Source organism: Cherax quadricarinatus, chromosome 63 (genome assembly GCF_038502225.1).
Source record: "Cherax quadricarinatus isolate ZL_2023a chromosome 63, ASM3850222v1, whole genome shotgun sequence".
NCBI lineage: Eukaryota > Metazoa > Arthropoda > Malacostraca > Decapoda > Parastacidae > Cherax > Cherax quadricarinatus.
In genome coordinates this window covers 16452799-16465228 of record NC_091354.1, presented here as the reverse complement: position 1 = coordinate 16465228, position 12430 = coordinate 16452799, and the positions used below count along the sequence as shown (strand labels likewise).

Sequence of the window (12430 nt, the reverse complement as noted above, 5' to 3'; positions counted from 1 at the left end):
AGAGTGAGTCACGAGTGAGGAGGAGCACGGAGAAAGTCACGAGTGAGGAAGGAGCACGGAGAAAGTCACGTGTGAGGAGAAGAACGGAGAAAGTCAAGTGTTAGGAGGAGCACGGAGAAAGTCACGTGTAAGGAGGAGCACGGTGAAAGTCACGTGTGAGGAGGAGCACGGTGAAAGTCACGAGTGAGGAGGAGCACAGAGAAAGTCACGAGTGAGGAGGAGCACGGAGAAAGTCACGAGTGAGGAGGAGCACGATGAAAGTCACGAGTGAGGAGGAGCACGATGAAAGTCACGAGTGAGGAGGAGCACGGAGAAAGTCACGAGTGAGGAGGAGCACGGTGAAAGTCACGAGTGAGGAGGAGCACGGAGAAAGTCACGTGTAAGGAGGAGCACGGTGAAAGTCACGGGTTAGGAGGAGGAGCACGGAGAAAGTCAAGAGTGAGGAGGAGCACGGAGAAAGTCACGTGTGAGGAGGAACACGGAGAAAGTCATGTGTGAGGATGAGCACGTGAAAGTTACGAGTGAGGAGGAGCACGGAGAAAGTCACGAGTGAGGAGGAACACGGTGAAAATCACGAGTGAGGAGGAGCACGGAGAAAGTCACGAGTGAGGAGGAGCACGGAGAAAGTCACGATTGAAGTGGAGCACAGTGAAAGTCGAGTGAGGAGGAGCACGGTGAAAGTCAAGAGTGAGGAGGAGCACGAGCACGAGTGAGGAGGAGCACAGAGAAAAGTCACGAGTGAGGAGGAGCACGGAGAAAGTCACGTGTGAGGAGGAGCACGGTGAAAGTCACGTGTGAGGAGGAGCACGATGAAAGTCACGAGTGAGGAGGAGCACGATGAAAGTCACGAGTGAGGAGTAGCACGGAGAAAGTCACGTGTGAGGAGGAGCACGGTGAAAGTCACGAGTAAAGAGGAGCACGATGAAAGTAACGAGTGAGGAGGAGCACGGTGAAAGTCACGAGGAGGAGCACGGTGAAAGTCATGTGTGAGGAGGAGCACGGTGAAAGTCACGAGTGAGAAGGAGCATGGTGAAAGTCACGAGTGAGGAGGAGCTCGGAGAAAGTCACGAGTGAGGAGGAAGCACGGTGAAAGTCACGAGTGAGGAGGAGCACGGAGAAAGTCACGAGTGAGGAGGAGCACGATGAAAGTCACGAGTGAAGAGGAGCACAATGAAAGTCTCCAGTGAGGAGGAACACGGAGAAAGTCACATGTGAGGAGTAGCACGGTGAAAGTCATGTGTGAGTGAAAGTCACGAGTGAGGAGGAGCATGGTGAAAGTCACGAGTGAGGAGGAGTACGAAGAAAGTCACGTGTGAGGAGGAGCACGGTGAAAGTCATGTGTGAGGAGGAGCACGATGAAAGTAACTAGTGAGGAGGAGCATGGTGAAAGTCACGAGTGAGGAGGAGCACGGAGGTCACGTGTGAGGAGGAGCACGGTGAAAGTCATGTGTGAGGAGGAGCACGGTGAAAGTCACGAGTGAGGAGGAGCACAGGGAAAGTCACGTGTGAGGAGGAGCATCGTGAAAGCTACGTGTGAGGACAAGAACGGAGAAAGTCACATGTGATGAGGAGCACAGTGAAAGTCACGAGTGAGGAGGAGCACGGAGAAAGTCACGAGTGAGGAGGAGCACGGAGAAAGTCACGAGTGAGGAGGAGCACGGAGAAAGTCACGAGTGAGGAGGAGCACGGAGAAAGTCACGAGTGAGGAGGAGCACGGAGAAAGTCACGAGTGAGGACGAGCACGGAGAAAGTTACGAGTGAGGAGGAGCACGGAGAAAGTCACGAGTGAGGACGAGCACGGAGAAAGTCACGAGTGAGGAGGAGCACGGAGAAAGTCACGAGTGAGGAGGAGCACGGAGAAAGTCACGAGTGAGGAGGAGCACGGAGAAAGTCACGAGTGAGGAGGAGCACGGAGAAAGTCACGAGTGAGGAGGAGCACGGAGAAAGTCACGAGTGAGGAGGAGCACGGAGAAAGTCACGAGTGAGGAGGAGCACGGAGAAAGTCACGAGTGAGGAGGAGCACGGAGAAAGTCACGAGTGAGGAGGAGCACGGAGAAAGTTACGAGTGAGGAGGAGCACGGAGAAAGTCACGAGTGAGGACGAGCACGGAGAAAGTTACGAGTGAGGAGGAGCACGGAGAAAGTCACGAGTGAGGAGGAGCACGGAGAAAGTCACGAGTGAGGAGGAGCACGGAGAAAGTCACGAGTGAGGAGGAGCACGGAGAAAGTCACGAGTGAGGAGGAGCACGGAGAAAGTCACGAGTGAGGAGGAGCACAGAGAAAGTCACGAGTGAGGACGAGCACGGAGAAAGTTACGAGTGAGGAGGAGCACGGAGAAAGTCACGAGTGAGGAGGAGCACGGAGAAAGTCACGAGTGAGGAGGAGCACGGAGAAAGTCACGAGTGAGGAGGAGCACAGAGAAAGTCACGAGTGAGGAGGAGCACGGAGAAAGCCACGAGTGAGGAGGAGCACGGAGAAAGTCACGAGTGAGGAGGAGCACAGAGAAAGTCACGAGTGAGAAGGAGCACGGTGAAAGTCACGAGTGAGGAGGAGTACGGAGAAAGTCACGAGTGAGGAGGAGCACGGTGAAAGTCACGAGTGAGCAGGAGCACGGAGAAAGTCACGAGTGAGGAGGAACACGGAGAAAGTCACGAGTGAGGAGGAGCACGGAGAAAGTCACGAGTGAGGAGGAACACAGAGAAAGTCACGAGTGAGGAGGAGCACGGAGAAAGTCACGAGTGAGGAGGAGTACGGAGAAAGTCACGAGTGAGGAGGAGCACGGTGAAAGTCACGAATGATCAGCACGGAGAAAGTCACGTGTGAGGAGGAGCACGGAGAAAGTCACTAGTGAGGAGGAACACGGAGAAAGTCACGAGTGAGGAGGAGTACGGAGAAAGTCACGAGTGAGGAGGAACACAGAGAAAGTCACGAGTGAAGAGGAGTACGAAGAAAGTCACGAGTGATGAGGAGCACGGAGAAAATCACGAGTGAGGAGGAACACAGAGAAAGTCACGAGTGAGGAGGAGCACGGAGAAAGTCACGAGGAGGAGCACCGAGAAAATCACGAGTGAGGAGGAGTACGGAGAAAGTCACGAATGAGGAGGAGTACGGAGAAAGTCACGAGTGAAGAGGAGCACGGAGAAAGTCACTAGTGAGGAAGAGCACGGAGAATGTCAAGATGCGAGGAGGAGCACGGTGAAAGTCACGAGTGAGGAGGACTACGGAGAAAGTCACGAGTGAGTAGGAGCACGGTGAAAGTCACGAGTGAGGAGGAACACAGAGAAAGTCACGATTGAGGAGGAGCACGGAGAAAGTCACGAGTGAGAAGGAGTACGGAGAAAGTCACGAGGAGGAGGAGTACGGAGAAAGTCACGAGGAGGAGCACCGAGAAAATCACGAGTGAGGAGGAGTACGGAGAAAGTCACGAGTGAGGAGGAGCACGGAGAAAGTCACGAGTAAGGAGGAGCACGGAGAAAGTCACGAGTGAGGAGGAGCACGGAGAAAGTCACGAGTGAGGAGGAGCACGGTAAAAGTTACGAGTGAGGAGGAGCACGGTGAAAGTCACGATTGAGGAGGAGCACAGAGAAAGTCAAGAGTGAGGAGGGGCACGGTGAAAGTCACGAGTGAGGAGGAGCACGGAGAAAGTCACGAGTGAGGAGGAGCAAGGAGAAAGTCACGAGTGAGGAGGAGCACGATGAAAGTCACGAGTGAGGAGGAGCACGGAGAAAATCACGAGTGAGGAGGAGCACGATGAAAGTCACGAGTGAGGAGGAGCACGGAGAAAGTCACGTGTGAGGAGGAACACGGAGAAAGTCACGTGTGAGGAGGAGCACGGTGAAAGTCACGTGTGAGGAGGATCACGATGAAAGTCACGAGTGAGGAGGAGCACGATGAAAGTCACGAGTGAGGAGGAGCACGGAGAAAGTCACGTGTGAGGAGGAGCACGGTGAAAGTCACGAGTGAAGAGGAGCACGATGAAAGTAACGAGTGAGGAGGAGCACGGTGAAAGTCACTTGTGAGGAGGAGCACGGTGAAAGTCATGTGTGAGGAGGAGCACGGTGAAAGTCACGAGTGAGAAGGAGCATGGTGAAAGTCACGAGTGAGGAGGAGCTCGGTGAAAGTCTCGTGTGAGGAGGAACACGGTGAAAGTCATGTGTGAGGAGGAGCAGGGTGAAAGTCACGAGTGAGGAGGAGCACGATGAAAGTCACGAGTGAAGAGGAGCACGATGAAAGTCTCCAGTGAGGAGGAGCACGGAGAAAGTCACGTGTGAGGAGGAGCACGGTGAAAGTCATGTGTGAGGAGGAGCACGGAGAAAGTCACGAGTGAGGAGGAGTACGGAGAAAGTCACGTGTGAGGAGGAGCACGGTGAAAGTCATGTGTGAGGAGGAGCACGGTGAAAGTCACGAGTGAGGAGGAGCACAGGGAAAGTCACGTGTGAGGAGGAGCATCGTGAAAGTCACGTGTGAGGACAAGAACGGAGAAAGTCACATGTGAAGAGGAGCACAGTGAAAGTCACGAGTGAGGAGGAGCACGGTGAAAGTCACGAGTGAGGAGGAGTACGGAGAAAGTCAGGTGTGAGGAGGAGGAGCACGGAGAAAGTCAAGAGTGAGGAGGGGTACGGTGAAAGTCACGTTTGAGGAGGAGCTAGACGAAAGTCACGTGTGAGGAGGAGCACGGAGAAAGTCACGAGTGAGGAGGAGCACGGTCAAAGTCACGTGTAAGGAGAAGCACGGAGAAAGTCACGTGTGAGGAGAAGCACGGAGAAAGTAAAGTGTGAGGAGGAGCACGGAGAAAGTCACGTGTAAGGAGAAGCACGGTGAAAGTCACGTGTGAGGAGGAGCACGGAGAAAGTCACGGGTTAGGAGGAGGAGCACGGAGAAAGTCAAGAGTGAGGAGGAGCACGGTGAAAGTCACGTGTGAGGAGGAACACGGTGAAAGTCATGTGTGAGGAGGAGCACAGTGAAAGTCACGAGTGAGGAGGAGCACAGCGAAAGTCACGTGTGAGGAGGAACACGGTGAAAGTCACGTGTGAGGAGGAGCACGAGAAAATCACGTGTGAGGACGAGCACGGAGAAAGTCACGTGTGAGGAGGAGCACGGAGAAAGTCACGTGTAAGGAGGAGCACGGTGAAAGTCACGTGTGAGGAGGAGCACGGAGAAAGTCACGGGTTAGGAGGAGGAGCACGGAGAAAGTCAAGAGTGAGGAGGAGCACGGTGAAAGTCACGTGTGAGGAGGAACACGGTGAAAGTCATGTGTGAGGAGGAGCACAGTGAAAGTCACGAGTGAGGAGGAGCACAGTGAAAGTCACGTGTGAGGAGGAACACGGTGAAAATCACGAGTGAGGAGGAGCACGATGAAAGTCTTGAGTGAGGAGGAGCACGGAGAAAGTCACATTTGAAGTGGAGCACAGTGAAAGTCACGAGTGAGGAGGAGCACGGTGAAAGTCACGAGTGAGGAGGAGCACGATGAAAGTCACGAGTGAGGAGGAGCACGGAGAAAGTCACGTGTGAGGAGGAACACGGAGAAAGTCACGTGTGAGGAGGAGGACGGTGAAAGTCACGTGTGAGGAGGAGCACGATGAAAGTCACGAGTGAGGAGGAGCACGATGAAAGTCACGAGTGAGGAGGAGCACGGAGAAAGTCACGTGTGAGGAGGAGCACGGTGAAAGTCACGAGTGAAGAGGAGCACGATGAAAGTAACGAGTGAGGAGGAGCACGGTGAAAGTCACTTGTGTGGAGGAGCACGGTGAAAGTCATGTGTGATTAGGAGCACGGTGAAAGTCACGAGTGAGAAGGAGCATGGTGAAAGTCACGAGTGAGGAGGAGCTCGGTGAAAGTCTCGTGTGAGGAGGAACACGGTGAAAGTCATGTGTGAGGAGGAGCACGGTGAAAGTCACGAGTGAGGAGGATCACGGAGAAAGTCACGAGTGAGGAGGAGCACGGTGAAAGTCACGTGTGAGAAGGAGCACGGAGAAAGTCACGAGTGAGGAGGAGAACGGAGAAAGTCACGTGTGAGGAGGAGCACGGTGAAAGTCACGAGTGAAGAGGAGCACGGTGAAAGTCACGTGTGAGGAGGAGCACGGAGAAAGTCACAAGTGAGGAGGAGCACGATGAAAGTCACGAGTGAGGAGGAGCACGGAGAAAGTCACGTGTGAGGAGGAGCACGGTGAAAGTCATGTGTGAGGAGGAGCACGGTGAAAGTCACGAGTGAGGAGGAGCACGGTGAAAGTCACGAGTGAGGAGGAGCATGGTGAAAGTCACGAGTGAGGAGGAGCACGGAGGTCACGTGTGAGGAGGAGCACGGTGAAAGTCATGTGTGTGGAGGAGCACGGTGAAAGTCACGAGTGTGGAGGAGCACAGTGAAAGTCACGTGTGGGGAGGAGCACGGAGAAAGTCACATGTGAGGACGAGCACGGAGGTGGTGAAAGTCGGTGAAAGTCATGAGGAGGAGCACGGAGAAAGTCACATGTGAGGACGAGCACGGTGAAAGTCACGAGTGAGGAGGAGCACGGTGAAAGCCACGTATGAGGAGCACGGAGAAAGTCATGTGTAAATAGGAGCACGGAGAAAGTCACGTGTGAGGAGGAGGAGCACGGAGAAAGTCAAGAGTGAGGAGGAGTACGGTGAAAGTCACGTGTGAGGAGGAGCTCGACGAAAGTCACGTGTGAGGAGGAGCACGGAGAAAGTCACGAGTGAGGAGGAGCACGGTGAAAGTCACGTGTGAGGAGAAGCACCGAGAAAGTCACGTGTGAGGAGGAGCACGGTGAAAGTCACGTGTGAGGAGGAGCACAGAGAAAGTCAGGTGTGAGGAGGAGCACGGAGAAAGTCGCGTGTGAGGAGGAGCACGGTGAAAGTCACTTGTGAGGAGGAGCACGGTGAAAGTTGCAGGTATGAATTAATACTGCAAAAAGTTTTACCTAAGGTCTGCCCAGTGGGACATAAAATACAGAATAAGGTCAGAACGGTGCGATACCAAAGACAAGGTCAGAATAGAGGGACAAGAAAAAATAAGGTCAGAATAGAGGGATATGAAAAAATAAGGTCAGAATAGAGGGACATGAAAAATAAAATCAGAATAGAGGGACACGAAAAAAATGTCAGAATAGAGGGACATAGGAAACAAGGTCATAATGGACACAAAAAAAATAAGGTCAGAACAGAGGGACATGAGAAACAAGGTCAGAATGGACACGAAAAATAAGGTCAGAATAGAGGGACATGGGAAATAAGGTCAGAATAAAGGGATATGAGAAACAAGATCAGAATAGAGGAACATGAGAAACAAGGCCAGAATAAAGGGACACGAAAATATATCCGAATAGATGGATACGATAAAAAAAAAGACCAGAATGGTAGTAGAATACGATAAATCAGCGCAGATCCAGCCATGAGTGTTATGGCGGCTACATCACTCCACAATATACCGAGATATAAGAATCTTTACAAACAGTTCCGACCCTAAAACTCAGGTTAGAGATGCTTTATTGAAGTGAGTTCCACTGCATTACCATTGTCATCGCTTGAGCAGAGGAATACTATTCTTTTTAAATATTAATTTTTTATTTTTTTTTATTAACACATCGGCCGTTTCCCACCGAGGCAGGGTGACCTGAAAGAGAAGAAACACTTTCATCACCACTCACTCCATCACTGTCTTGCCAGAGGCATGTCGACACCACATTTCAAAATTATTATTATTATTATTATTATTATTATTATTATTATTATTATTATTATTAATGCGTTCTTGGAAACTGCTGAATGAAAGAGGACCAGCAAATGGTATGGCCTAAGAGATAATGCACTTAATACTTGTGAACGGAGATTCGAGCCCTTAACACTCCCGATGGTTAATTACTCACATGCGTTTGGAGCTTTTAGTTAAATCTATTTTGTGTGTGTAATCAAACACTGCACAAAGAGAGCAATTAGCGTCAGCAAGACGCCTACAATAAGCAACCATACATCAGCAAGACGCTTACCGTACTCAACCTTACATCAGCAAGACGCTTACCGTACTCAACCTTACATCAGCAAGACGCTTACCGTACTCAACCATACATCAGCAAGACGCCTACCGTACGCAACCATACGTCAACAAGACGCCTACCGTACGCAACAACTCTAACGTGAATTTTAGTTCAGCCTTTAGTCAGCGGATGTCTGTCTCAGTGCATTTCTGAATCACCTGAACAAGTGTGAAAAAGACACATGTGCAACAGTTAGGTATCTTTATTCCGAAACGTTTCGTCTACACAGTAGGCTTCTTCAGTCGAATACAGAGGAGTTAGCAGAAGCAGTAGAAATGTGAATACGATGTTATCAGTCCATCACCCTTGAAGACATAGTTTTGAGGTGGTCAGTCCCTCAGCCTGGAGAAGAGTTTTTCATCATAGTCTGGAACAATGTTAACAAAACTCTTCTCCAGGCTGAGGGACTGACCACCTCAAAACTATGTCTTCAAGGGTGATGGACTGATGACATCGTCTTCATATCTCTACTGCTTCTACAAACTCCTCTGTACTCCACTGAAGAAACCTGTTGTATAGACGAAACTTTTCGGAATAAAGATACCTAACTGTTGCATATGTGTCTTATCAACATGTCGGAACTGTGTACCATTTACATATTCACGAACAAGTGTGATTTGATCCGACCCAAGATAAATTTATGAAATAGCAGAATGGATGGGACTCGCAACAACTGCAGGCAAATCCTAAAACTTGTAGGTCAGTGTGTTTAACCACTGGTCCGTGCTGTTACAATCACCCACCGGGGTGGGCAGCTGCTCAGAGCATTGATCCGACCTTGGAGTTCACAATGTTTCTATTCACGAACAGGGGCGGATCTACTGTGAAACTAATGAAGCTTAAGCTTCAGGGTCCCTAATTCCGGAGGGGCTCAAGAAGCGACTTTAGTCCACATTGTTTAAAAAATTTGGGTCTACTGTATGAGAAAAGGGCCCCATAACAGTTCAAGTTTCAGGGCCCCAAAAATGTAGGTCCGCCACTGTTCACGAGGGACATGATAACGGTCCATGACAGCCCGGAACGTTGACTGCTTCTAGCTGCTAAGCCTGATGACTGGTACTGTAAAGTACATACTGTTCATAAGACCATATACTGTATACTGATAGCATCTCTTAGCTATTTTGCTTAGTTTAATAGCTATTCCCTTGCCTGTGGTCACAGGGGTCTGGGGAATCACTTCTCAAGTAAAACAATGAATAAACAATATAAGAAAATGGCGAAATTAGAGTAACAAATATTCGATTAACTATTTGAGAGGTAAACGAAAACAAGACTTAAGAAGAAATGATACAATTAGACAGAATCTGCATTAAAGAATGTAAATGAAAGGTAACATGGGGGGAAGAATTATGCAAGAGGTAAGATTATTACAAGAAGTGAATTTGGGTATGTAGATAGTTACTGAACGTAACTATGGATAATATCTGGTGGTAAGTGTGGATAAAAGCAGGTAGTAACTGCTAGTTAAATAACGTGATAACTACGGTTGTCAGGTGGTAACTGTGAGTGTTGATGTTACAAGAAAAGATGGAGAAATGATAATTAAAAAAAAAATTACGACAGGTGATGTTTAAGAATGTAGACAAATAAATACGAATGCCAAAGGAAATAGACGATAATTAAGGAAAGGAAAAGATTATTACGAATAAAGACAGATGACTATTAACGATAGCAAAATCAATAAGATTTGACACTGGTACGAAGATATTGTACAGAATAACAAACAAGAACGAGAAAAACGAGGCACAGACGCTGTGACATAAGTGTATTATACGTGCGACAGTATTAACTAAAGAAAAACAAGAATTCTTACATTAAAAATCACAGTGGACTTAAGATGCGAGAAGCAGATGAGACTAACAGAAAAAAAATCCTTGTATCACAAGCAGTAACTTCATGCTGTTATTTATTGTACATAAAAGAGGCAACCACGCAACACGTAACAGAGGTGAGCCTTCTTAAACCGGACTATATGGCGGATTAAAGTGTTATAATATAGTACACTCAAGTGCTATAAGACAGGCGAGTTTTCGTAATCCGGATTATGTGAAGGGTTCAGGTACTATATACACAAGTGAGTTTCCTTATTCCGAAGGTGCTATGGTGTTATAACAGGTGAATCTTCACAATCCGGACGGACCCTTATCCATCAGCAGTCTGGGTTAGTGAAGGCTCGCGCGTGGAAGGACGGATGAGGAAGAGGCAAGGAAGAAAGGAATGGAGGACTCGGCAGGATTAGCGCTCGTGCACATGACGTGGGGCGTCAATACAGGTGAGACATGCTCTTCCAGCATGCTACTCTAGCATGTCCCAGCGCTAGGCACACCCTGGAACCACACCTAAACCCACACCTCATCTGGCACTCAAACTCATCTGGACTTCATACCCTATAACTATTATTAACACGATTAATCAACAATCAAACTGTATTCACTGTTATTATTTTGCGCTTTTGATATATCCTTGTAATTTCTTTACATGCATAGTCTATATATACAGCCAGAATAATATATATATATATATATATATATATATATATATATATATATATATATATATATATATATATATATATATATATATATATATATATATATATATGTCGTGCCGAATATGTAAAACTGGTCGATTAGCAAGAACTCATTTAAAATTAAGTCCTTTCTAAAATTTTCTCTTATACGTTTAAAGATATATATTTTGTATTAATTTTATTGTAAAAAATTTTAATTTTGCACCAAAAGAATCTTAGAAAATTTACCTAACCTTTTTATAACAAGAACAATTTATTTTAGCCTAACCCAACTATATATATTTTAGATTTGTTTACAATAATTTAATACTAAACAAACACAGTGAAATATATTTTTTTCGTTAGGTTCAGAATGATTTTGGCGAAATTATTGCATACACAAATTTTTGCTTGTCCTATATGGCAAGATGAGCGTTGCTATTTAAGCCAAGATCGCAAGTTCTGCCTATTCGGCACGACACACACACACACACACACACACACACATATATATATATATATATACACACATACACATATATATATATATATATATATATATATATATATATATATATATATATATATATATATATATATAATCAATAACAACACTGCACTAGCCAAGGACTCGAATCCATGCTGCTTTGGCCTGCCTTATGGTGGGCAAAAACACATGACGCCCTAATCCACTGGACCATACGATCCTTAAGAGTAGCGTCATGTGTTTTCGCCCACCATGAGGCAGGCCAAAGTAGCATGGGTTCGAGTCCTTGGCTAGTGCAGTGTTGTTGAATTAGACACATGTGCAACTCTTGGGTATCTTTATTGAGGAAACGTTTCGCCACACAGTGGCTTCATCAGTCCATACATCAGTCCTTTGTATGGACTGATGAAGCCACTGTGTGGCGAAACGTTTCATCAATAAAGATACCCAAGAGTTGCACATGTGTCTAATTCAACAACATGTCGGTTCTCTGAACCATTCAACTATAGTGCGGTGTTGTTATTGATCAATACCACTCGTTCGTGGTTACAATATATATATATATATATATATATATATATATATATATATATATATATATATATATATATATATATATATATATACATATATATGTACTATGTAGACTTCATTTAAAGACAAGGATATAACCTCACCATCATTCATTTAATCGCTGTCTTGCCAGAAGTGTTATGACAGCCATCACGCTGCAGATGACCTTGCAGGGAAGTATAAGACCTGCATACAGAAGAATGAGAGATGTTGCTGCTGTGAAGGTCATCTATACTGGTATCAACACACTTCTGGCAACACAACGATTAAATGACTTTAAAAGCGAGTAAATATACACTAAACCTAACATGACTGCAACAGTTACCCTTGAAGATCAATGATAATTCATCCTGTCTTTCTTCAGCTGTATCATCCAGCGAAGGGAAACTCAGTCATTGTTTATGATTTTTTGGACAACTTTACATTAACAAGGGAGTATTAGAGGGCAGCTTGCGTGAGGGCTGGCTGAAGGCTATATTAGTCACGCTGAGGGCTGTCTGGGGGGCAACAGTGAATTTTTAGTCTTAGGTAATTATGATTACAGGGAGGGGAACTAAATATAGCGAAATGTGGCAGTTAGTAAATGAATATATATATGTGTGTGTGTGTGTGTGTGTGTGTGTGTGTTTGTGCAAAACAACCACGGGGGGAAGGTTGAATGATAGTTCTAGGCCTTTCGTGTTACAATCAACACATCTTGAGAAGCTTGCAAAGTTGCAGAAATGAGTAGGAAGCCCAGGTAGGTCCGTTCAGTTCCTGAAGATGTGTTGATTGCAACACGAAAGGCCTAGAGCTGTTACTCAGTTCCCCCTGTGGTTGTTTTTCATCTTGT

The 12430-nt window shown here is 46.9% G+C and overlaps 1 protein-coding gene across 3 annotated transcripts in view; it reads right to left on the bottom strand.

Annotated features, from left to right (window-relative positions):
- LOC128698201 (sodium/potassium/calcium exchanger Nckx30C) overlaps positions 1–12430 on the bottom strand; it is an 86334-nt gene that overhangs the window by 49683 nt on the left and 24221 nt on the right. The gene's annotated exons all lie outside the window — the stretch shown is intronic.